The 25,925-nt window shown below is 36.7% G+C and overlaps 1 protein-coding gene across 9 annotated transcripts in view; it reads right to left on the minus strand.

The window, feature by feature from the left end:
• The window catches only part of CACNA2D1 (calcium voltage-gated channel auxiliary subunit alpha2delta 1), a 487,462-nt gene that overhangs the window by 429,422 nt on the left and 32,115 nt on the right, over window positions 1-25,925 (minus strand). The window lies entirely within an intron of this gene.

A 25,925-nucleotide genomic window follows, 5' to 3' on the forward strand; every position in this document is an offset into this window, starting at 1 on the left:
TGTGTGTGTGTGTGTGTGTGTGTGTGTGTGTGTGTGTGTGTGTGTGTTACAGCTGCATCTATGCCAGTTCTCCTCAACTCTGTATTAAAGATTTTAAATTTAATGTAAGATTATATCTGTCCCTGTTAAACTGTGTTTTTTAAACGAGTGAGTAAAGGGACTCAGAAGTGGTTACCTTTTCCTGTGTGTGGCCTGTAGTAGTTTTTGTATTCACTCTCAAATGTTTCCCCAAGCATTACCATTATAATTCATTTGTGCACTTTTAAAACTTACAGATTGTCTGATGCAGCCCATGTCTACTGACTGACAAATTTCTAAACATAGGTCACAAAAATCCATGGAAACATAATTCATAGGAGTTTTTTTTTTCACATAAAGTTTTTAAACACTTCTCCCTAGAAAAATGTTTCAAAGACAATCTTGATAAATCATAGAAGCACCCATTTTTTATGATGTAAAATCTGAAAAGTACTTTAACAAACACATATTCTTTCATTATCACTTGTAACAATTTATGCACTAATTTTTTTAAAAAATGATTATGTTTATCTAACTTATTTATACTTATCTGAACTTCTCGGAAAATAACATGTAGGAAAATGTGGTTGTGTGCCTATATTTGTTGTCCTGGGACATGTCCAAAGGTTATTGATGACTGAGTCAATTGTCTAAAATTTCAAAATTAATATATACCTGGAACCACTCATTAATTTTTAAAAAATAAAGAGTTCTATTGATATTTTTTGCTTTGACTATGGTAAGAACTGGAAATAATTGGTTTTTACCTCTGTTTCTTGACTCTTTCACTGTATGAAGTACCAAGTCATTCCTTCTATGAAATATATGGAAATTATCTCACGTGTACTACTTACTGTTCCCCTCTTCCTAAATATACCCATCCTTCTTTCTCTTCCCCTTCTTCCAATCTTTGTTAGTTATAATTTATTTTTAACTTTTACCCTATTTTCCATTAAAAATAAGTAACATCTTAAGAATCTATTGGACTATCCATAGGCTTTAGGTGATATTTTTCACTCCCTAAGTATAAAAAGTGAAATAAATTAATGCCTTGCCACATCCCTTTACCACCCCATAACCCAGCTTCTCTTCACTGTAACATTAAATTGTCGAGTGTACTACATTTACATTCTGTTCTCTAACTATGATGTTCTCCCATCACAGTATCGTTGAAGCAGAAAGTTTTGGCATTAAAGTATGGTTCATTTCAAATCTCAAATTTTCTCACCTCCAAAGATGATAAAATTAAAGTAGGAAAATTAGTTTTGTGGCTGATTGCAAAGGTATAAAACATCAATACATGTATAACAACTAGAGATTGTCCTTCCATGTAATTCCTAATATCAACTTTATGTCAATACTTCCTTTATACCAGAGTCTAGACATAGAGAAAAATAGCCTATGATTTATAGGTAAAAATATCCTAGGATTATGTTTTGTATGTTTGGAGAATTGATCATTCAATTTTCCATGTGAGTAATTTTATTACATTAACTACTGCATAATAAAAAATCTGCTCTAACTCTAGACACTCTGCTAGAACACATGTTTATAGAGTCAGGTGGGAAATGAGGGGGGAAGGGTATATATTCAATAAGCATTTTGATCAAGTAATTCAATTTTCACAAAATTTTATGACCTTCCAACCATTTATTTAGTGAGAGACAGAGAGAGAGAGAGAGAGAGAGAGAGAGAGAGAGAGAGAGTGAGTGTGTGTGTGTGTGTGTGTGTGTGTGTGTGTGTGTGTTTTGAGACAGAGTCTTACTCAGTCACCCACACTGTTATGCAGTGGCGTGATCTCGGCTCACTGCAATCTCCACCTGCCAGATTCAAGCAATTTTCATGCCTCAGCCTCCAGAGTAGCTGGGACCACAGGTGCACATCACCACACCTGGCTAATGTTTGTATTTTTTAGTCGAGATGAAGTTTTGCCATGTTGGCAAGGCTGGTCTTGAACTTTCGGTGTCAAGTGATCTGCCTGCCTTGGCCTCCCGAAGTGCTGGGATTAGGGGCATAACCAACACACCTGGACTCATTTATTCTTAATGTGTATAAATATGTCCTTGACCGCAACCAAACTACCTAGATTCCATGATCCTATAGAGAATATATTCTCAAATTATTTGTGACTACCTTTATCATTAGCTTGGTGAAGAGAAACAGTATTTATGAAAGACAGTTTAAAAGACATTCCTCTGTTGTCTATATATTAGATATAGATCAAAGCTATGTTCTTAGACTGCGATGTCTCAAAACCCTGCAGAATTACTTTTACTAAGTTTGGGTTTCTTTTTTTACCCTTAGCTCTTACAGGAAGAAGTTTACAAAACCCAATCCTACAGTTATTAATCCTTCAATAACTCGTGTATTGAAAATTTATCGCAAGGCTTTCTTTCTCATCTTAAGCACCAGGAAAAATACTTGAGCTCCCTTATGCAATTAGTACACTATTTCCATATATAAACTGTACAGCAGAGTTATTCCCTTCTTACATTGGCTGGTAGGAAACTCAAGAATAAGATTCACAGGTCAATTTTTAATAGCTATGTAACATCCATGGTCTACATATCTTACATTCAAACAAAGCTGCCCTCTTATTTGCATTTGCCTTTTTCCAGTCTTTAACTGTGTATTAATTTTATTTTCTATAGTATTACATTTGTAGAAGTATATAAATAAATGATACTTCATAGATACTTCATATTTCCTAATAGACCTATTTAACTCATATCACATATGAGACTGTTAAGGAAAAAAAACACATCAGGGAGGGAAGTGAATCCTAGTGGCTTGAAGAAAGCATCCTCAACAGATATTGTAAACCCCAAAGAGAAATAAAGTTCAAATTGAACTGGGGGTTATAGACTGTACAGAGTTCCAGTGAGAAAGCATTATGAAAAATAACTGCAGGTAGGAATTATTTTCCACTTAAGAAAATTTTCTGATTTTCTGTTGGCCAGAGTTTTGTCCTTCACCTCTAAAATTTACTAGGGCTAAAATGAGAGTGAAACAGAAGCCACTAGTCCTTCCCAAGGCTTCTCATCCTGGAGTTCTCTGTCAAGTGGGCGATTTTGACTGTTAAGCATTCTTTTGTTTTCTTTGTCTGAAGTCGTCCCCAGATTAGTTTGCGACTTGCTTGAGCATGTTTCCCAGCAGTGATCTTGGGCTGTCCCATTCACTTCTGACCTGCACCTGCTCTTTTCAAGTGTTGCACCCAGAGTGGCTGAGGTCTACACAGAGGCGTGCTGGCCCATTCACAGAGACTATTCAGTGAACTGCTAGGGGAGGGGCAGTGGGCGGGATGGCAGCCCTCCAGAGAGAAAAGGAAAGTGACCCCTTAAATCAGAGAATGACCTTTTATTTGTTATTAGTTGTCTAAGTAAGTGTAAGGGGACCACCTCCTCCATAATACCCTTTGTGATACGGTAAATGTTACATGGCCTAAAATGGTGCTTCTGAAAAGATTAGATGAATTATTGGTATTTAGAACTCATTAAGTGACATGTTTAGATATCTAGACAGGGCATAAAATCTATTATATAACTGGTATTCAAAAATATTTACTGTTTGTTCCAAAAACAAGAACGTGAATGCATTTGGAGACATTACTGCATGAACTATATCATAGTAACGAGGGATTTACAGAAGGCTTAATAATTTTCTCACTAAGATTTAAGATTCAGCCATTCAGTACTTCCGTTGAAATGGTATTGTGATTTCTTCTAAATCTTCAGCTCAACAGTTGTAAAGGAAGGACTCACACTTATATTTTATCTAGTAACCTAAAAGTCAGCAGAAACTTAAAAATAAACCCACTAGGTATATTTACACATTTGCCACTTAGAGCACAGCCTTGAAAAAGAAAATAGATCATTATTCATGCTGGGTATTTTTCTCCACTAGATAAGTTTACAAAAATTGTTCTTCGGTTTCTTTTGTTGAGATTTTTGGGCCACCGGTCTGTTCCAAAAGAGAAAAAAAACTGGCCCTGAGGCTCAACTTTTCCTTCCCAAGGATGCTTGTAGGCAAGACTGCCAGCAGTACCTCTGACACTCTCAACTAAAAACTACTTGCCATTTAATTATTCATATTCAGCCCTTCAAGGGGAGAGAAGGCTCTAAAGAGAAATAGAGCAGCAAATATGTAGCCAGAGAAAGAAGGAAGAAGATTTTTAATAGTTACATGGGTAAAGAGAATCACAGACGAATGACGTTATTTAAAATAGGTAATAGAACAGACTCACTTCCAATAAAAATGGACAGTATCCTTGGTCTTCATATATACAAAATGGCTTAGTGGCAAATATGCCCAAAAGGTACACAGTTCAATGACATGCTGAATTACCTGATGCTCTCAGAGTAGGAACAAGCACAGTATTTTTAATGCTTTTGGTTCATCACCTGAGCTCTGCCGTGCACACACCTCCACAGGAACTTTTATAACTCTGCCATACTCTCCTATTGTGAATTAAGTATATTTGGTAACAATGCGTATTTACTAATATATACATGCTAGGGGACTATTTTGTTCAAAGTTATTTCCATATAAATAAAGATTTCCAATATTGACAATAGCAAATATTTATAAAGTACCTCTTCACACAAAGGCATATAGATTATCAAAATTTTACATATTTGAAAAATCAAATAATTATTTTAAATAAACAAGCCAAAGCAGCCGCTGCAAAAATATGCAAGTCTATGTGAGGTACATTTCCACCATATATAGTCAAAGGGTGTTGAAAATATGAAATTGTGAGAGATACAGAAAAACTACCTTTTCAGTTAGAGTATACACTTAAACCTCTCATTTATCACATTTCATTTGACTAAAACCATAGAGAATTAAACTGACAATTGAAGAAGTCACCAGGGGTATTTTGGTTTTGGTTTGAATGCTGTAGAATGAATTGTGTCCCCCTAAAAATGTATATGTTGATGCCCTAAACTCCAGTACGTCCGTATTTGGAGAATGGGCCTTTGGAAGGTAATTAGGGTTAGAAGAGGTCATGAGTATGAGGCCCTCATAATGGGCTTAGTTGCTTTATAAGAAGAGGGAGAGAAAGATTGTTCCTTCTCCAGCATGTGAAGACACAGCATCGAGGCAGTTATCTGAAAGCCAGAAAGAGTTCTCACCGAAACCTGAATGAGTCAGCACCTTAATCTTGGACTTCCAGCCTCCAGAACTGCGAAAAATACATGTTTTCTTTATTAACTTTATTTTTAAAATAAATAAAAACATTTATCTTAAAAACAAATGTTTTCTTTATTTACTTTATAAATATTTCATTTAAGCCACCCAGTCTAAGGTTTTTGTTAAAGCAGCCTGAACAGACTCATACAATTGGTTTGTAAAATATTTTGAAATGAAAAAAAGATCACTGGTAGTGAAGTGAAGAAGAGGGGGAAAAAAGAAGAAAAACCTTTTGTCTTGAAAGAATTTGTTTTATAATATGAAATAAACAATTTCCTTAAATGTTAAGGATAAAAGAAAAGTAAAGCTTGTTTGCCTTGTATATAAATGACAAAAATGGCACTTTTCATATGAGATCAGTAGATGTTAGGATAGAAATCAACAAAAAGTATATTTCACTGCCAAAGTCAGCAGAGATGAAGTTCTTTTTTACTGAATGTTGATGCAAGACACAAGGGAAAACTTCAGGGCATGATGTAAGAATCAATTAATGCATACAAATGGAGCATAAATCACATTAATGTATTGCAATGCTCTTGCACACTTTAGCCCCTACTGCAATACAGGCCCAATATAAAAGCTTTTTCTTCTGTAGGCATTAATGACTCCCTCCCCTTCTTTGCGCCAACATCTTTTATGAAATTTCACCATTGCACAAGGCAATGAGTCAGCCTTCCTACTGGACTGCAAGCTCCAAGAGGAGCAGGAGTGTATGTTGCTCAGCTTATGCTTTGCTTGTCCTTCCTTCTGTCCCTGCTACTGGTCATCCAAAGAGGCTGCATTCTTCCCTCCCACTGCTGGAATGAGAAAGTTCAGAATCTCAAATTAAAATGGATCATACCTTACTATGGAAGGAATTATCAGCTATTGAGCGAAAAAGACTTTTTCAAACCTACCTTTTCCCCCACATCTCCACCTCCATCCTCTTTCCCTGATGCTTACAAATGTCTTCCACTGATGCTCATGATGATAAATGAACACAAAATCTGGTGATAAAATATAGTTAAAATAGTCCATTGTAACCCTATCTGGGTTACATGGGTTAAATGAGCTTTACAAACTGGTGTGGGAACCTGTTATTTTAATGCTAACATATATTGTCTGTTTTCTAAAACATTTTTGCAAATATATTTTTGGAACACTATAGCCAGATACCACTTATACCAGTACACTTTCAGACACTGTATATAAGGTTGTGTGTGTTTGTTTGTTTTTGAGACAAAGTCTCTATCGCCCAGACTGGAGTGTAAATCTTGGCTCACTGGAACATCTGTCTCCCAGGTTCAAATGATTCTTCCCTCTCAGCCTCTGGAATAGCTAGGTTTACAGGCGCCTCCCACCATGCCCAGCCAATTTTTGTATTTTTAGTAAAGATAGGGTTTCACTATGTTGGTCAGGCAGGTCTCCAACTCCTGACCTCAAGTGATCCACCTCCCTCCGCCTCCTAAAGTAGGATTACATGCATGAGCCACCACGCCCATAATAAGTGCACTCAGCAAGGGGAAGAAAATACGATAGTACCGCATATCCTTCCCTTTTAATCAGCCAGATTCCCAATTCTTACTTAGGGCTGCATTCTCCTATGGACACTTTTACATCAAATACAACCAAAGGTCAAAATATACCTTGAGGTACATTTGCACATGAGATTGAGGGGGAAATTAGCTCTTGTTTCAAATTACACTTTAACATACTTATCATATCCTTCTAGAGCCAAGGAAGTGCCTATTAAGAACTAATACTTAGCAAAACACACAATGCAGATACAAATAGTCAAATAAAATACAGCCCCACGCCCATTTAAAGACTCTATATGCAAACATATCACATTCTTTGTTTTATTGTAAAAATATAATAATTTAGCTTTAAACAATCAAGTAAAAAAATCACATCTATCTAAGTAATGAGATTAGCACCCTCTACACATATTCTTAATGTATACAGTATAAAGTGGCAGTAAATCAAATATATTATCTATAATGTGGTTAAAGAATTGTGAAATTTTAATTATTGATTATTGTACTTAAGATAGTTCTTTGAAAAAAATTAGATCATTTCAAATGGTCAATCATTAAATGCCCTCAATATGATGGCTGGTAAATTAATACATATTGCTAGCCCTTTCCCGGGCATTCTTTAAAAATAAATAACTATAGAAAATAGTACTAACAAAGATGTAAACATGTCGTGATGTATCTCTTGGAAATAAGTAAGTATGGCTCCCTTACCCTTCAAAATTTAAAGCATTCTTAGTTGCTATTCCATTCCCCCTGCCCCTTTAAAAAACGAAAGGGATTTTCTTGAATATTGTTCTTTATGTGAAAGTTAAGATCAATGCTGGATCAGAGAAGATCACGTCTGAGTCAAAAACCCAAACATACACGTTTAACAATATCGTTAGCTTCTTGTGCACTGCCAAGTTTCATGTTTCTTTAAATTCACAAATGTTTAATCACGCTGGGAAGTGCCAAGTGTGGTAATTTTTATTTATGAAGTTATAATATATTGATATGATGTTCTAACAATGAACAGTACCCTGAAAATATCCGATGTTATGATGCATTTAAAATCGTAATTCTGAGACACTCAAAATGATCAAGAACACAATAGTAATAGTTGCTTATTTTCTTAGCTAAATGCAAATAAAAGTAGCAAAGGAAATTAAAGTATGTTAGAATAGCGCAAATGTTCAGGTTCACAGTAAAGTTGTGTCTGTTCAAATTTAAATCTGAAGGCCAGGTGCCATGGCTCATGCCTGCAATCCCAGGACTTTGGGAGGTAGAGGCAGGCAGATTGTTTGAGCTCAGGAGTTCGAGACTAGCCTGGGCAAACACGACGAAATCCCATCTCTACAAAAAATTTAAAAAATTAGCTGGTCATGGTGGCATGGGCCTGTAGTCCCAGCTACTTGGGGGACCTGAAAGGGAAGATCACTTAAGCCCATGAGGTTTGAGCTGTTGCACTCCAGCCTTGGTGACAAAGTGAGACCCTGTGTCCCCCAAAAAACAAATTACATTCGACCTAATCTTTCCTTCTCCAGATCTTTCTATTGGCAGGGTTGGCATCTTCTTATATAAAAACAGGAAAGAAGAACTGACTTTCTCTTTACAAATTCACTTGAACACTACGAATTAGTAAATACTCTAGAAATTTTATTATATTTCAGAATCAAAGGAGGTCATGCTTTACTTTTATTTGGTTTGGTTATTTTACTAGCAGCTAAATGGACGTGTAACAAACTATAGAATAGATGGATAAGAAAATGAAATCCAGGTGTTTTAATCACCAGTGCTCTTTTCTGAGAGCAAAAGTCACAAAATTGTAAAAATAAATTCAGATTGATTTTTCATTTTTCATAGTATTTTCCATTTCAGATAAGATCCAGGAAGGTCATGACGTCTCTGCTGTTAGCAGCTTTAGGGTACATGAGAGTGGCAGCAGGATGGAATCAAGGGAGCAAGGGGCAATCCAGGTGCCACAGGGAGCACCAAACTCACAGCTCCACTTGCTTTCCCAGAACGGTATTTTGTTTTCATGTGAGGAGGAAAAAATTTTGCTTAAAGTTAATATGAAGTCCTATACAGTATGCACATTCTGCAGATGAGAAGAGAATGCTTAAGTTTACTACAACAGTAGTATGTTTAGGATCTCTCCTTAAGATTTGATCCTCTAAACTTTTATTTCCAGAACAAAAAGAAAAGAAACCCTACAATCAAAATACATATATTAAGGTAGGCTGGGCACGCTGACTCACGCCTGTAACCCCAGCACTTTGGGAAAACAAGGTAGACGGATCACTGGAGGCCAGGGGTTCGGAACCAGCCTGGCCAACATGGCAAAACCCTGTCTCTACTAAAAATACAAAAATTAGCTGACCATGGTAGCACATACCTATAATCCCAGCTACTCAGGAGGCTGAAGCAGAAGAATCACTTTAACCTGGGAGGTGGAGGTTGTAGTGAGCAGAGATCCTGTCACTAAACTCCAGCCTGGGCAACAAAGTGAGACTTCATCTCAAAATAATAGTAAAAATTTATATATATATACACACACACACACACATACATATACACACACACACACACATATATGTATGTGTATGTATATAAAGGTAGATGTATGTATGTGAAGGTAAACAAGAAAACAAGGATGGAAGTTTTTTTTAGTACCTTTTGTTTCTCAATAGACAATTTTCTTTTACAGAAAGTCATTGACTGTCATCTCTGCCACCCTGCAAACATCTTAATGCATGCTCAAGATTAACAAACTTTAAATGTTCATGTTGGTAGTATTAAACAAACACTTTGATCCCAATATTCATTTATATATTATGCATGCTCTGATTTTTCTAAAGATGTCGTGAGTTCTTCTCCTCCATTCTTAAATACGTATTCTGTTAACAACACAGCATTTAGAAGTACAGAATGCTAAACAGTAAGAGGCATTATCTCTACTGAGCTGATCTCCTAGTCTCCCTGCCTCTAATCAGGAAGCTGGCCCACTTAGCTGATACACAGATTCGATGCCCCATTCTTACCTGATGTATGACCACAGAAATTCCCAGTCTCTATTTAGAAACCCCCAGTCTCTGTTTCCCCATCTTTAAAACACAGTTAACTGTATTTAATTTACTGGGTTATGGGGAGAATTATACGAACCCATGTACATATCCTTAATAAATTTAAAATAACATGAATAGATGTAACTGTTTTAAAGTTAAAATTCTGATGTGAGGCCAGGTATGGGGATCACACCTGTAATCTCAGCATTTTTGGAGGGCAAGGCAGATGGATCACGAGGTCAGGAGTTCGAGACCAGCCTGACCAACATGGTGAAATCCAGTCTCTACTAAAAAGACAAAAATTATCTGGGTGTGGTGGAGAATGTCTGGAGGCTGAAGCAGGAGAATTGCTTGAACCCGGGAGGCAGAGGTTGCAGTGAGCCAAGATCACATCGCTGCACTCCAGCCTGGGAGACTGAGCAAGACTCCATCTCAAAAAAAAAAAAAAAAAAATTCTGATGTGTTTGTCTAAAGTCTCCATATGTTATAATTTATTGATAAGTTAAATGCATCTCATCTGTTCTTTATGTTGTTACTTAAGTTTTTTAAATTGTATATGCAACAGGAGCTCAGGGGAGAAGACACTTCGAGTCTGTGGAACTTTCTCTGAGTTATTCAGGGAACAGGACAGAAGAAGCAAAATAAAGATGAACTCATATTCCAGAAATCTGCAAAGGTTTACACAAAGAGCAATGTAGGTGTGGCTCATTTGAATGACAATCAGTACAACACTCTACTCAGTCAGTGAAACTATCTATAGGAATAAGATTGGAGACAGCAATTCCTTTCTAAGGTCTTAACCTTTCTCTAGCAGAAAGTGGAGTCAATAACACATATCTGTGTTCAAACCTTTGCATTTCCTTGGAGTAAAAAGAAAAACACCTGACGTGATCACTATACACTGCGTACATGTATGAAAATATCCTATGTACCAAGTAATATGTGTAATTATTATGTATCCATTTCAAAATTTAAAAAGAGACAAAAGTCTTTTGGGAAAGTTGGTGTTCTCCCTTCTCTCAGGTAATTGGGCAAACCTGGAGTTGAAATAGAGTTGAAGCTTGAGAAACTCTTTAGGGATTCCTTAAAGCAGATCTTAAGAACTAAAGCACCAACAAGGAAAGTCAATTAGCAAAGAGGCTAATGTAAAATGAGTAGCAAGAATGCAAAATCTTACTTGGAGAAAAGTGGTTTATTGAGCCATTACTGTGGATGTGTATGGGTCCAGAGATCCTAGGAAGCCCAGCCCCTGTATCACCTACTCAAATGACTCATAGGATGTATTTTTTCCTTGAAGTGTTTACCATTGGTTATGGGACAGCACTGTCCTCACACACATAAAAATGTACAAAGCTGTGTATTCAATATAGAAAACATTAATTACTGAAGAGACAATGGGGTTATTAAATGAAAAAAAAAGTTTTAAAAATATTTTCAAAGAAATTATATGATTTTTACAGAATCTTTTTTTCATGATATAGCAGCTCCATTTACTAAGGGTGGTTTTATTTAAGGTTCATGCTATCTTGACACTCACCTCTTCTTTTCCCCATGAAAAACATAAAAGAGGCTTGGGTTTTTTCCTCCTTCTAAGGTAGACAGTGTGGAAAGGCAGAAAAAAAGGCCAAAACTCTGCCAAAAAGCTGTACATCTAAGCAAGACAACTGGCCCATTAACAAATGTCTCCATCAATATCTTGCCATCTGCTGTTTGCACTGTACTTGTCAATATTGAGCATCACTCACAGTTCATGTGACCATATAAAATCTCAGAAAGCACAGAGTACCAAGGTGGGAAAAAAAAGCAAATTCAGATGGTTTTAGAATCTGAAAACACATTCACCACACAAGTATATAATTAGATGGAAACCAGTTATGTACTGTGCATGCTTTATGTGTCAAAGGAAATTCCTCATAATTTCTAACAGTAGATTGATTATGACTGGCAAGCCATGCAGCCCAGTCTCCACTTTTCCCTCTGATTCACCTGACTTTTTGCCCACTCATCTAATTCAGAAGCTCAGATTACCAGATTAAGCTGCTTAAGTTCAAATCAGTGAATTTTAATTATTCATGTTACAAAGAGATTGTTGTGGCACATTTAGATAGGATATAGCCCCAAAATGTTACACTGGTTTTATTAATAAATGCCTTAAATGTTTACAAACAATAAATTTTTTTGTCTTTCACTTTTTATTTCTTTGCACAGATTCAAAGGAAGTAGAAAGCAGGAGTTGTTTGCAGAGGTACAGTTGATAGTTCCATGTGATGGAATTTAAAGGGAACTGGAAAAGGGATTCCGTAAAGTAGATCGTAAGGACTAAAACATCAACAAAAAAAAGCCAGTTAGCAAGGAAGCTAATGCAAAATGAATAGCAAGAATGTAAAATGAGTAGCAAGAATGCAAAATGCTACTTCTAGAAAAGTGGTTTATTAAGCCATTACTGTGGACCTGTATGGTTCCAGAGATCCTTCCCAACTTTAGTCATTCTGAGTTTTACATAAATGTTCCTATTTCACTAAATGTTCCTTCATTTGAAAATACTCCTGTGAAGAATGACAATGATAGTGGCAGGAGATAGACAAATCCCTAAGCAGACAGGGGCAGGTCCCTGGTGAAACCAGACCTTCAAGCCAAAGGTAGTTTAAAGCCTAAAAGCCAAGCTACAAGTTAAATCCATGGACTGGAGAACCTCTCTTCCCATTTGGCATGCTTTCCTCTGATTGATCCTCACACGTCACCTGTTTTACATATACCTACCCTTCCCTAATTAGTTTTTCACACTGTCCTGCCGACCTTTGAATGATGCCTTTGTTTTAGCCTGTTGCATACTTACAAACCAATCACCATGTGCTCTCCCATCATGAACTCATAAAAACCTCAGACCCAGCCACTCATAAAAACCCCATGACCCAACTACAGGTGTGGGACCACCCTCACGTCGCCTCTCTGCTGATAGCTCTTCTGTTGCTCAATAAAATTCTTATCTGCCACCCTCATCCTTCAATTGTCAGTGCAATCTCATTTTTTCTTGGACGCAGGATAAGAACTCCGGAATCATCGAACACAGGTACGAGTTGGGACACACAGGTGAGCTGGGGCACACCCAGCCCAGCCATAGACCGAGCTGGTATGCAAGCCAGGCATGGCCCAGGGGGCCAAGTGAGTGCAACCCCTCCTGTGGCAGGCCTGAGGCCAAGCGAGGCCTAGGCGGAGGCATTGCCGGCCACAGAGGCCCGCCTGGCAAAGTGGATGCAAAAAATCCTACATCAACATGTTCAATCATTAACAGTTTAGAATGAATAAATGTATTAACATGATTGGAGAATAGATAGTATATGAACACCAGGTACCTTAGGGAAAAGAAAATCATTGGGTCTTCTCCCACATCAATACAACAATTCTAATTAGGAATGTGTCACTTTGGATTTAAATGTTTGGGTGCCTCTATAAGTCATTGGGAAACAACAGAAACAAGAAATAAATTTATTAGCCCTAACCTTGAAAGATAAAGTTATCCCTTTCCTTTAATATTCTAAATTTAATTTTGTATATAGGTTATAGGTAATCAGTCTTCTGACTCAATCTTTAAAAAATTCAAATACATTAATAAAGAGAGAGAGAAGAAAGAAGGGAGGAGAGGAGGGGAGGAAAGAGGGAGGGAGGGAGGAAGAAAAGAGGGAGGGAGGGAGGGAAGGGGGAGGGAAGAAGGAAGAAAGGAACTTAACTGCCTTGAAACAGCATTTGCATATAAAAATTGTAGCTATATACAAACATGTAGGATTTTAATGAAGTAATGGAAATGAATTTCATCTTGCAATAGGGAAATGCTGACCTCTTACACAAAGAACAGCACTAAGCATGTTCTTGAATTTAATGAATGTATAAACCATGCTGAAGGCTACAGAGGTCTGTGCAAGTTACACAACAGCTCAAATACTACTACTGTATCCATGTTAACAAAAATATAAACTAAAAGAAGAGCTAATAAGATACATATTTAAATTTGAAAATGGGATTAAAAATAAAATTTAAGCCCTTGGCTGTTTTATTTCAATGTAATAGCAGATATAAAAGATGCAGTTTCTCTGCATTCTTATAAATATTTTAATGTAATGAACACTGAGAATTGAAAACATGCTTCCAGCAATTACGATCCGCCTATACATATCTGTCCCTACCAGTGACAGAGCTTTCTTGGGTGTGGCTACTAAATGCTGCACTGTGTTTGTACTAACGCTTTCATTTGCATCTTTATAATATAAAGAAGAGAGGATAAAACTTTTAAAAAATTGTAAAAAAAAAAAAATTATTCTTTATATTCTAAAATGTAAAATCAAAAAATAAACTTGCAAAATAACTAGATATTTGAGTTACCGATGTATATGATTTGCATGCAATGTTTTATTTACAGATAAGTGGACACCTTATAGACTTCAACGGCAGCCTCCGTGGGAAATGAGCAGAAGCAACCCTTTATTGAAATAAGAATTAGGGAGCAACAGAAAGGTAGAGTGAGAATAGGCAAAAATAAATTTGCCAAAGGTCAAGGTGAGAAATAAACAAAAATGTTTTGAGACTGTGCTGAGAAGCATGCAATGCAAATAAATGAAGCATATTAAGCATACCAACAGAGGCAAGTAAAAGGGAGAACGGGGCTCAGGGGAGGGCTTTGTTAACTACGGGGTGAAAATGGAGCGAGAAGGGTCAAAGAGGGTTCCAAATGACACATTTCTGGATATGTCTACCTGCATTTTAAGTCACAATCCAGTGATTTTTATCTTATTACTCATGTACATGCTTTACATGTCAAAGGAAATTGTAAATCATATTGAGCTTAGAAGAAAAGTGACAAAAAGAGAAAAAAAGAAAAAGGGAGAGATCTAGATGAAGGGATGGAGGAAGAGAAAGAGGGAGAAAGAAAGGAGGAAACAAAGGAAAAAGTAGGAAGAAAAGAAAGAGAGAAAGAAAGGAAAAATAAAACTAACGTTTCTCTGTATTAAATGAAATTTATCATTATAGATGACAGCCAGCTAGACAGACAGACAGATGGAAATGAATAGATATAGACAGCCAGGCTATCAACAGCCAAGATCATTACCAGTTTGCTTCAAAGACATTTTTTGAGAGTGGTGTACCTTGTATTTGGGACACAGAAAAAAATGAATCATTTCTGAGGCAGCATAGGCGGGTGGCTTATTTGGGATGAGTTTTTAGGGGCTTTTATGGTTTTGTTTGCTTGGGTGTTTTCCCAAAATCCTGTTTCATAAAGATTTCTCAAATTCAGGATGAACCCAACCATTAGAAGTAAAAGAATCAACTGATTTTCTGAGACAAAGAGAAGTGAAGTAGAACAGAAGAAACAGAGGTTCAAGGCAATTTCAAACTTTTATTAGTGAGCATGTACGTAAAGCTGTAGCTCTCCTCTCTGGGTTTGACTAAAGTGAACCAACCCTTAGACACAAATGTGCTATACCAGAAGAAGGCCCTTTCTCTAAAACACCAGCTTCATTATTTTTTTTATACTTCTTTCACCTTCAGCCATAATAATAAAACCTAATAGTAAAAATTAGCATTTCCCATATTTGTTAGTTGCTAAGAATTTTGCTAAGAATTCTGGGAAGTGGTATACTATTGAAGCATCCTACAGGTACATAACATAGTCATTCAACTTTGCAGATCTGTTCAAAACAATACATCGAATTCCTGATACACGTACGGCACTAACCTAAACAGTAAAAACACAATATAAAATTAAAAAGACACAACTCTGATGGAATATATGATATGATGGAGTAAACTGAGCTAGAGAGAAGTAAAAGATATTTTCCTGGTATTGCACACCAAGTAAGTGACAAGGTCAGTGTCAAACAGTCTGATTCCAGGACAGCTTTCCTTACACTGTGTGCTTTGCTGCTATGGAAGCTAATGCTTACTTGCCAGGGGTTATCCGTGGCATTCTGGGTTTTCAGATTTTAATTTTTCCACTTCATGTTATATTAGTAGTAATTCAATATAATGTAGTTACATTTTTAAAAAACCCCGTAAGCACATGTCTCAGAGAAGCATGTAAGGTACTTCAATTACTATAATTATTTCATTTAAATTCATTGATAAAATGTGTATTCTAAAAGTGACTGAGGAACTGAACTGAATATTATGCTGTTCATGGATATGAACAATAGCTGAGTACAATTAATAGACTATTTAGGTACAATTAATAGTCTGAAGGAAGTTGGAATAACATGCATGCCTATCTGCATTTATAATACAATACTTCAGATCATGGTCAATGTTTAGTATTATAGTAAGCATGTATTTTCTCAGCCTTTGGAAGTCTTTTCTAGCATAAAGAACACAGTAACTAGTTTAATTACTTTGCGTCTCAATCATTGGTGTAAAAAAATAAAATGGGCGTAAGACACATTCCCAACATTTGTTTGAAAGGCTTAAGGGAGATGATATACATGAAAATCCTATGCAGACTACAGAATACAGTGTCCTTTACTATTTTCTCTTTTCAGGATTACAGAATTGTTTGTATTTTCTAATATATTTTATCACTTTAAGTAATTGCCAGTTAAAATGTTCCTATGCATAGCTCGAGATAAAAATAATTTGCGCTTAACTCCTTTAACCAACCTCAAGGTTTAGTAGCCACGTTTTCTGAGTTGAAATTACCTTTTCAACTTTCATAGAGGTCCTTTATTCTCTAAGCTTTCTCTTTCCAGGCCTGGCACGGTGGTTCACACCTGTAATCCCAGCACTTTGGGAAGATGAGGCAGGAGGATTGCCTGAGCCCAGGAGTTTGAGACTAGCCTGAACAACATGGCGAGACCCCATCTCTATAAGAAATAAAAAATTTGGCCAGGCAGGATGGCTCACGCCTGTGGTCCCAGAACTTGGTGGGGCCGAGATGGGCAGATCACCAGGTCAGGAGATCCAGACCATCTTGGCCAACATGGTGAAACCCCGTCTCTACTAAAATACAAAAAAAAAAAAAAAAAAAAAAAAATCAGCTGGGCGTGGTGGCATGCCTGTAGTCCCAGCTACTCAGGAGGCTGAGGCAGGAGAATCACTTGAACCTGGGTGGCAGAGGTTGCAGTGAGCTGAGATAGTGCCACTGCACTCCAGCCTGGACGACAGAGCAAGACTCGGTCTCAAAAAAAAAATTTTAAAATAAATAAGACTTCTCTGTTCAAATCCAGGTTTTGTGTAATTTCAAGCAATGTGGAATTCCAGATATAATCATAGTTCCATAATCGGGCTCTTTAAAAATGAAGGAGAATATTTGGATAGTCTTAAATCAGCTGAAGTTTCTCAAGGTTGATTTACCACTTTGTGGCTACACAATATGTCTGCCCTGAGGACTCCTTGCACTAGCTCCCTTTTTTTTTTTTTTTTTTTTTTTGTTGTTGTTGTTGTTGTTGTTGTTGTTGAGACAATCTCACTCTTGTCACCCAGGCTGGCGTTTACTGGCAAGATCTCGGCTCACTGCAGTCTCACCTCCTGCATTCGAGCCATTCTCCTGCCTCAGCCTCCTGAGCTGGGTCTACAGGCGCGTACCACCATGGCATGATCATAGCTCACTGCAGCCTCAAACCCCGTTGCTCAAGGGGCCTTCCCACCTCGGCCTCCTGAGTAGCTGGGACCACAGGCAGCACCACCATGCTGGCTACTTTTTTAAATTTTTTGTAGACATGGCGGTCTGAACATGTTGCCTAGGCTGGTCTCAAACTCCTGACCTCAAATGATTCTCCTGCCTTGGCCTCCCAAAGTGCTAGGATCACAGGCATGAGCCACCACACTCGGCCCTCTTCTCCTTTCTTTTTTCCTTTCTTCTACCTTTCTTTCCTTCCCTCCATCCTTCCTTCTTTTGATATTCCTTTTATTTTTCATTCTTTCTTTTAATTATAAGCTGAGATTATTTTTATAATAGAACAGAGAACCTTCTACATTTGAATCACCAATTCAAATTAGATCAACACACTCACCAATATCTGGCTGCTTTGTGATTAGTATGAAATGAAGTAAAGTTTAAAGTCTCATAAAAATCAGAATCAGCACTAAAAGGCACTCTTGTCTCCACTCAGTTCTATTTCTGTATTGCAACTTAACAAAAACTCTGTTTCATTGGGAGGCTGACGTGGGTGGATCACCTGAGGTCAAGAGTTCAGGAACAGCCTGGCCAACATGGCGAAACCCTTTCTCTATAAAAAATACAAAAATTAGCTGGGCATGGTGCTTGGCACCTATAATCCCAGCTACTCGAGATGCTGAGGCAGGAGAATCACTTTAACCCAGGAGGCAGAGGTTGCAGTAAGCTGAGATCATGCCATTGCACTCTAGCCTGAACAACAGAGCAAGACTCTATCTCAAAAAACAAACAAACAAAAAACTCTGTTTTAAATAGCTTGTAGAAATTGAACTATTTTCACAAAATAGTAAAATAATTCAGAAAAAAAGTTCTTAACTATAATAAACACCTGTAGGTTTACATTTCCCATTTATAAACAAGCAGATAGGGAGACTGGTGAATCTTTTATTCACAGTTTTTAATCACCTCCTATTTGTAACAGAAAAATACTAATTAGGAGATTCCATCTTCCACCCCATTCCCCCCACACACACACACATACATAGCTTCATTCTTTCAGTTTTATACCTTCCATCCCAGAAAAAAAAAAGCAAGCAAGTTTAAAATGGGGCACTTGGGAGCTATCACAGCAATTGACCCCTACCTTCACTATACTAAAGGCACCTAAACTGTAAGCGGAAATCTTCTACATTTAAGTCACTAATTTAAATTCTTCCAGATTTCCAGGCTTGTAGCATCATTTACTTATTCACTTATTTGGACAAATTTGAATAGCACCTACCATAGGCAAGCTACTCTGTTAGGTATTAGAAATAAAATAATAAATAAGACATTCCTTTATTCCCTCAAAACACTGACTTCTAGGGACTGGAGATACAGCAATACAAAGGTAAAAATTCCATCCTAGTAAAACACACATTTTAATGGGGAAGATAGAAAATGTGACAAATAGGTAAACCATATAGTGTTAAATATATACATGCATAAGAGAAAAATAAAATTGGGAAATGGGATAGGAGTTGTGGGAGCAGAGTTGTAATTCTAGGGAGGTAGACACTGAGTAGGGAAAGGCAATCTTTTCCTAAAAACTATGGCAATACAATGTGATAGATGCTGCTAACCAAGTGACTGACAGCATGCAAAGATTACATAACAGAAAGAGCTATGATTGTTGGAGAAATCAGAGGGGAGAAATCATCTGAATTCCGAAAGAGAAGATGACATTCACAAGGAGGCTGGGAGACAACAGGCAAAGGAACAGCATATACAAAGTCAGAGAGGCAGCGTTTAGCGAATAACTGTTATTTATCAGCAGATAGTAGCAATTACCATTTAATTCAGAATGTACCATGTTCCAGATATGTTCACACATCACCTTTATTAACCCTCACAATAAATCTATGGGCTTATTAATAGTATTCCCATTTTTAAAATAAGAGCAAGACCAGAATGAAGATAAAGGAGAGAGTTAAAAAATAGGTTGAGGTTAAAGAATTTGAATATTATGTTTTAAACAATGAGTCAACTAAGTTTTAAAATAAAGAAAGTCATAAAACAAGATCCGAATTACAGCTTTTTAAAATTGTAGACTGCAGTGTGGAGAGCAGACCATTGGGGCTGGGAGGCAGAACAATAATAATTATTTATCATAACAAAAGGCCATAATTTAGGTAAAATGTGGCCAAGGCTTGATCTGAGCCAATAACAGTAGGAAAATTAAAAGTAGGATAAGGAAAACCTGGTAGCCAACTAAATTTGGGTGGAAGGGGAATGGAAAGGCACAAAAAGGGGAGGTATTCAGCCAATTCTAAATATTCTAACTTAGAACATCTAGAGGGTGACATTATTAGCAAAGAAAAAGAAGGTAAGGGGAGAAGACTGGGAGAAGAGGATGGAGATGAAAAGTAATCTAATTTTGAACTTCTTAAATACAACGTGGTGATACTTAAGATATCCAGTGGACCTTGAATGATGACCAGACTGATTAGAGAAAGATTTTGGAGTTAATATATTTCAGAATTGTTAGCAAGTATATCTTTGTATTGGTTAGAAAAACGAAATACTCAAATTGCTTATACAAGTAACGTAACCTCTTTTTGGCCAGCTGTAAAATCTCTAAAAGTAAGGTGGACGTTCAATTGTAGTTTAATTAGGACTCTGGTTCTCTTTCTCTCCAATTGTTTTCAATCTGTCTTCTTCCTTGTATCATGTCATCACGGTTTCACTTATGGTAGCAAAATCATGTAGCAATCCCCAATTTATATCTGCATCCACAAAATCCAAAAGAGAAATATTTTCTTTGCTACTTATGGAACCATAGTGCTAGACATCTTTCTAGAACAACTTGGATGTCATTCCCACCACTGGCAAGGTTGAAGAGATTTCATTGATTAACATGGACTCAGCGTGCCTACTCCAAACTCTATGGATACTACATCATGGGGGAACACCAGAATTAATGCTGGGGAAGCAACCCCAGTGTCCTCCTCCATCTCCTTCCAAGGCTGACAGTGGCTAATTGTTCTAATACCCAGCAGGAGGAGGTTTATATGAAGTCACATCTGAAATAAAAAAGTGTTTTTCTGAGATTGACCAACTTTTCAGGACTGAGCTTCCAATATCATGCAAATCCAACTACAGTTTTTTACCAGAGGTAGTGACAAAGTAAATATTCAGGCCATATGAGAAAATACATTTAAAATGTAAGTACTGAATAGTTTTCATAAATGTCAATGAAGAAAATCTATTGGTGTTAACTAAGAATTCACTTTCCTCTTCCTCTATATTGCCTCTCACCCCAATCCCTACAGTGACTCGGTAGCCAAAGGATGACACCAGACTAAAAAGCCGAATTCTTGGATGTTCCTGTGTTCCTGTGTTCAAAGGAACACCGACCAAAGAGCTGAATTCTTGGATGGAGTTCTAAATAAGTTCTGGAAACTCTGGCCATGAGAGAGATATGGAAATAGCCGATAAAGGCCTGTCACCTGAAGAAAATTCATGGTTGCAATGAGGACACAGAGTGACATGTGCAGCCAAGAAGGCACAGCAGGAACATGGATAGCAAAGGACCTGTAGTGGGGACAAAGGTCAGAACAGATTAGCTTCATCTCAAAGAATGCTACATGAAGTCTTCCTTTTAGAAGCCTAGAACTGCTTAGGCCTGCCCCAGATCTTAACTGACACCCTTGGTTCAAACGAGTTATGGAAGAATCCTTAAAGGAGTTTAGGTTGTGAACTAGCTTAGGTTTTCTGCTATGATTGTTAATAAGGGGTTAAGGTTGAAATGAAGCACAATTGTGGGGGGGAAATAATTGGTTATATTTGCTGCACACTTGCTTTTGTAATGCGTTATAGAACTTTATTTAAACCAAAACTCTAATTCCACACTTGGCCCCATTTGGTAACTTTTTAAAACTAACTCATTATTTCAGACCCCAGTCAATACTACTAATTTTACAACTGCAGAAAAGAAAATCATTAAACTGCACCCTATGTCTCATGCAGTGTCATTCTGTCGTCAACAAAAAAGATATTTGCTGGATCAGTGAGTCGAGAGAGAGTGGTGATTCGCCAAATACGGCCTATCAGAGTACTGAGAATTTAGGGTTAGGTTTCAGCATTTGTTGCTGTCATTCAAGTACTAAATTTATATTTACTTGGGCAGTGAGTAGAGTTTGAATAGAAGAATCTAAAGCATGTAAAACACTTTCCTTACAGCTGATTTTGAGTGTTATTCTCATTGAGCTAGAATGTTTCAAAAATGGTTAAATACAATTTTTTTGGTATTATGATAATTTTTGTTGAGATAAAATGAGTTAGCATGTAATAGCGATATTCTCTTTATCATTTTTTTAGATTATCTAATTGGTCATTTAGAAGTCACTGTTTTGGGGATTTCTGGACATAAAACATGGTCAGTGGTGAAAGGCAATAAATGCTCTCAAATTACAAGTGAAGATGTATGCCTAATTAGACAACAGTAGTAATCTAAAAATAATAGATGATTAACATTTTCTTTTTAAATGTATGTATCAAATGTATTAACAGCCTTAGAGTGGTCTTTTATTAATAAAAGGACACAAAATTAAGGTTTTAAAATTTAGATACCTATCAAAATTAAGACATTCATATGAGGTAAATTCATGCAAATGGAGTCATATCTAAGAATCTGGGAGAAATTATTTCTAAGTAAAGACTTTGCAACATCCCTGGGAAAATGAACATTGGTCTTATAACAGGCTACTGAGTAGGAAAATAAATGACAAAGTCTAGAAGATCATACTGTGGCTGAGTGATGAACAGATATGCTATTTGTGAAAGCTAGAAGGAGATTCTAAGGAATGACATAGTATGTACTTATGTATCACAAAGTGTAAATTATCATGACTGTATAATTGGAGCTACTTTTCAAGTGTGGGGATTATAGACGGAATGGTGTCTGGTGGAATACATTCTCCAACCCATCATCAAAGAGAGTCACATCCTCACTCTTTCCACCTTTGGGTTTATAGTTTAGATGCCTGTGCTATATATAAAAAGAATGTATTTTAGAGAAGCCCTAGCTCAGAAAGCATAGCTTTGATGTTCATTTTACTGCTTTTGGCAGAGCAAGTCTTTATCTGTCTTAATCTTAGAAGCTTTTTTTGTCTCATTAATTTGTTAATTTTAGGCTTTCCACTTTCTTTTCAACTTTCTCCAGATAATTCCTCCCAAAAAAATAAATAATAATTATAATGAATCAATGTATGCTTTAGTAATTTCAAATGATAGGTCCACATATATAAACACCATCATAACAACTAATTACCCTATTTACTAGCCCTCTACAAATATGATAAAGAGGCCTTACTGGCAGGTCCATTAATAACAGAAGTTTTCTGTCCCACCAAAGAATGTGATTGATATAGACAAAGAGCCTCAGCACAGCTGAAATTAACAACTGCCTGACAGGTGTCTTCAACTCTGCTCAACTGAATTCTGTGACATCGGCTTACCAGAGAGCACACATAAAAGGTGTGTGAGCTCACTTTGCTAGACTATGAAAATGCATTTGAAATTCAAAGAGGAAATAGAAAATGAATTTGACAACCATTTTTGCGTACCTTTCCTTGGGTTAGAGTTTTTTTATATCACTAAACAAGCAAAGTAAGATATGAGTACACTAAATGACTCATAATATTTCTTTACTTCTACAAAATGTAATCCTATAAAATGTAATCCTCTCTCTCTCAAATATTGAAAGATTACTACTGTTTATTATTTATTAATTGATTTTTCTTCATGGTCTGCACATTAGTCACAAAAATGACTTAGGAGCAACGCTTGCTAAAATTTTTGAATGAAGATTCCTTTTAACAATGATACTGATTTATGATCTTTAAAAAATGATACTGATCTTTGAAAACACCTATTTGATCTTTAAAAAGAATTTGAAGGGAAAATTTTACATTAACAAAAATGCTATTATAAATTCATGAAGATTTCCAACTACAATTTATTAGTAACAACAGCATTGACATGGTTGGAAAATTACAAAAAATACTATGAATAAGACAATTTATGCAGGAAAAACACAAATAAGACACAGCATCTGCACTATACATACTATAGTGTATTAACTAAAAGAATCCTCTAGGTAAGCGTTAATTAATACAACTCTATTCTCAGGGTCTAGACACTGTAGAACACAGCACATGTTCAAGAAATCATTTTTTAACGAATAATCATTTTTATTGAACTGACATAGCCCACATAGCCCTGACAGATTAGCCTTCTAAAATACCCAGAAGATAGCCTTCCTTCAATAATATTCAATGGCTCCCCACTTCCATCAGAATAAAATATATTCTTTGCATTATTAAAGGACTCCACAACCCAGCTTGTTTTTTTTTTTTTTTGGAGACAGAGTCTCACTTTGTTGCCTAGGCTGGAGAGCAGTGGCACAATCTCTGCCTCCCAGGTTCAAGTGATTCTTGTGCCTCAGCCTCCTGAGTGGCTGGGATTACAGGCACTGGCCACCATGCTCAGCTAATTTTTGTATTTTTAGTAGAGGTAGGGTTTCACCATGTTGACCAGGCTGGTCTCAAACTCCTGACCTCAAGTGGACTGCCACATTGGACTCACAAATTGCTGGGCTTACAGGCGTGAGCCATCACACCCGGCTTCTCCTTATACTTTGTCTCTTCCCATATTCCTTTACACAAGGCAGCACAGCAGAGTGAAAAGAACACTGCTTTTGAGATTAGAATGGTTGCTGGGACTCTAAAACCTGACTTACTAATGTATGATACTGGAAATTCTTTAAACCTCTCTTTTTACTAAATAAAGGTAATTAATACCTGAGGAAAGTTGTAAACATAATAATAAAGATGCACTTAGCACGTAACAGCACAGAACAGATTCAGGGTATGTACTTTGATACTGTTGAGATAACTTTCTCTCTTTTTTCAATCAAGTTGTATACGTTCTACTTTTGCTTAGTATTTTTTTTCCTTCTAACTTCAGACTAGAAAACCTACCCTGTTGTACTAGAACCTAAATCCTATTCCATTCTGTAAGTCAAATGAAAAGCTACTCTTTCGGATAACCACCATATTCAAGTACCAGGCAGTTGTAAACATAGGGTAATCAACTAATTACAGATGGTCCAAAGAAGTTTTATGTACACAGAGAAGACCATATAAGGCACTTGTAACTACCAACAAAGCTTCAAAGATACTAAAGCTTTAAGAGAAAAGGCGTGATGGGGAGCGTGGCAAACCGACAACATGGTTAATATCATAAATATCATAGATTCTGTGAAGGCTCTGTGACCTCATGAGCCCAGAGTTGTTACCCTCTTTCTGCATTCATTATTGAACTACTGTACATACCTGTGAGACACACGCAGCTTTGAAATATTAATTATTTCTTTGGCTATTAGTTCCCTAGCTTGTAATTACTTGAGAACAAATAAAAGGCCAAAATCCGTAGTCTCTACATCAGCGCCTTCTATATAATAGGTATTCAACAAACATTTGAGTGACTATTACTTGCAGATTATCAGATAATGAAAGCCTGGTGACATTTTTTTTTTTTTAGTTAATGTTAGTACATTTTAAAGTGTTGCTTTCTGCAAGTCATGCAAGCCAAATATAAGTGGATGTAAATAATTCTGAATACACCTTATAGAGGTCCCCAGTTTTTTAAAGATCTATTTCTTCTGGTAGCCTCTTAATACAGGAAACTGAAATATGAAGAAGTGAGGTGTGGTACCCAAGATGATGCAAGTGCCGGCAAAAGCAAAAACTAGTTACTGATAGGTTCTCTTATTCAGTGGTTCTCAACCTTAGCTATACACTAAAATCATCTGGGTAGATTCTTAAAAATACCAATGCCTGGTCAATTACCCTAATCTGTAGGGTAGGGCTGAGGCACTGGTAACTTTTTAAAATTCTCCAGGTGATTCAAATGTGTATCTGTGGTATAAAGCCTCTGTGCCTCTTCTAATTCCAACGAGCAATGTGATTGCTAAGAGTTCCTGAGAAAGTCATTGCCTAAGGTTTCTTCTGTGCAATATTGTTTTCTGGGTTTTAAATATTTAAGTATGGTCATGCATCAATTAATGATAAGGCTACATTCTGAGATATGCATTGTTAGGTGATTTTGTCATTGTGCAAACATCATAGAGTATACTTATACAAACCTAGATAGCATAGCCTACTACTGGCAAAAGCAAAAACTACACATCTAAGTTGTATGGTATAACTTATTGCTCCTAGGCTACAAACAACATGCTACTGTACTGAATACTGTAGGCAACTGTAACACAATGATAAGTAAATGTCTATCTATCTAAACAAATGTCAAAATAGAAGGCGACAGTAAAAATACAGCATTATAATCTCATGGGACCACTGCCATATATGTGGCCCATCACTGAGCAAAATGTCATTATTTTGGCTCATATATTTGAAACTGTGACTCTTGACCTCTTAAATTACTACACTTACTTTTCTCCTGAGTAGCATGCTTTAGATAAATCTCTAAATAATAGTTCCTCTCATTTCTTCA

The sequence above is a fragment of the Sapajus apella genome, unplaced genomic scaffold, assembly GCF_009761245.1.
Source record: "Sapajus apella isolate SASKATOON/1434 unplaced genomic scaffold, GSC_monkey_1.0 scaffold7, whole genome shotgun sequence".
NCBI lineage: Eukaryota > Metazoa > Chordata > Mammalia > Primates > Cebidae > Sapajus > Sapajus apella.